This window comes from Helianthus annuus, chromosome 5, assembly GCF_002127325.2.
Source record: "Helianthus annuus cultivar XRQ/B chromosome 5, HanXRQr2.0-SUNRISE, whole genome shotgun sequence".
NCBI lineage: Eukaryota > Viridiplantae > Streptophyta > Magnoliopsida > Asterales > Asteraceae > Helianthus > Helianthus annuus.
This window is the reverse complement of record NC_035437.2, coordinates 52,767,107-52,768,848: the sequence shown is the minus strand read 5'-3', so window position 1 is coordinate 52,768,848 and position 1,742 is coordinate 52,767,107.

Below are 1,742 nucleotides of genomic sequence, written 5' to 3'. Positions count from 1 at the left end.
GCATGATGTACCGGATTTTTAGTTATGTTAATTGCAGCCTCGTTATCAACAAAAATAGGAGTGTTAAGAAACTGCAAACCGTAATCGCGCATTTGTTGCTGTATCCACAGGATTTGAGAACAGCAGCTGCTTGCAGATACGTATTCTGCTTCACATGTGGATAGCGCAACAGATGTTTGTTTCTTGCACTGCCAGGTGACCAAGCGAGGTCCAAAGAACTGGCATCCTGCAGTTGTTGATTTCGCATTTTGTTTGCAGCATCCGAAATCCGAGTCGGAATACCCCTCGAGTGTGAAATCGCCTTTTCTAGGATACCATAACCCCAATGATGGAGTTCCTTTCAGGTAGCGTAGTATCCTTTTCACAATGATTAAGTGCGATGCTCTAGGGTTAGATTGAAATCTTGCTGCGAGGCATGTTGGGTACATAATGTCGGGCCGAGAAGCAGTTAGATACATCAAGGAACCAATCATGGATCGATATAGTCGTTCGTCTGCCCTGTCTCCGGTGAGATCTGGGTGAATCCCATGATTTGTTGCTAGTGGGGTTGCAGCAGATGAAGAGTCTGACATTCCGAATTTCTCTAGAATATCATGGACGTACTTTGTCTGGTGTATGAAAATTCCTTCAGGAAGCTGATCAACTTGTAATCCTAAAAAGAATTTCATTTCCCCCATTGATGACATTTCGAATTTCTGCTTCATCACTTGCTCAAAATCTTTGCACAAGTTTTCGTTGGTTGACCCGAAAATTATGTCATCCACATAAATCTGAACTATCAGCAAGTGACCATCGACAATCTTTGTGAAAAGAGTAGCATCAATTGTTCCCCGGATGAAGTTATTGGCTAGCAAGTGCTGAGACAAAGTCTCATACCAGGCTCTCGGGGCCTGGTGCAAGCCATATAAAGCTTTATCCAAAAGATACACTTTGTTTGAGTGATGTGGATCAACAAACCCCGGCGGCTGTCCCACATATACTTCCTCTTTCACTTTGCCATATAGAAAGGCCGACTTTACATCAAGCTGATACACTTTGAAATTCTTCCATGATGCGAATGCTAGAAAGATCCTGATGGCTTCAAGTCTTGCTACAGGAGCGTATACCTCTGTAAAATCAATTCCCTCCTGTTGACTGAAACCTTGAACGACGAGCCGAGCTTTGTTTCTGACTACTACTCCTCTGTCGTCCCTCTTACACTTAAACACCCATTTGGTATTTATTTTCCGATGACCTTCAGGTAGATCCACCAGCTTCCAAACTTTCAACTTTTCAAATTGATTCAATTCTTCCTGCATCGCGTTGACCCAGGAATCCTCAGTAAGTGCCTCTTTGTATGTGCGAGGTTCTATCTGCGAAATAAAACAACACAGTGAGAATTCATCTTGTAAAGACTTTACTGAAGAATAAAAACTTGAAAGGCCCTGATCAAGTTGACGTCTGGTGCGAACTCCTGATTGCAAATCTCCTATAATCTGTTCCTCTGGATGATACGAAAGAGTTCGAGGCATCACTTCGTCTGGAACATCTACATTTCCTTCTAGATTTGTAACATTCTGTTCAGCATCCGGCTCACTAACTTGGTTTGTTTGACTTAATACCTGGATTTGCTCCCCCTCAAGGTCTGAATCACTGTCATCAAACATTGGCATATTTTCAGCTTCTTGATTATCATTTACCACTGACTGATTTCCAGGAGCAACTTCATCCTCATGATCACCAGTATTGCTAGGACCTGCTTC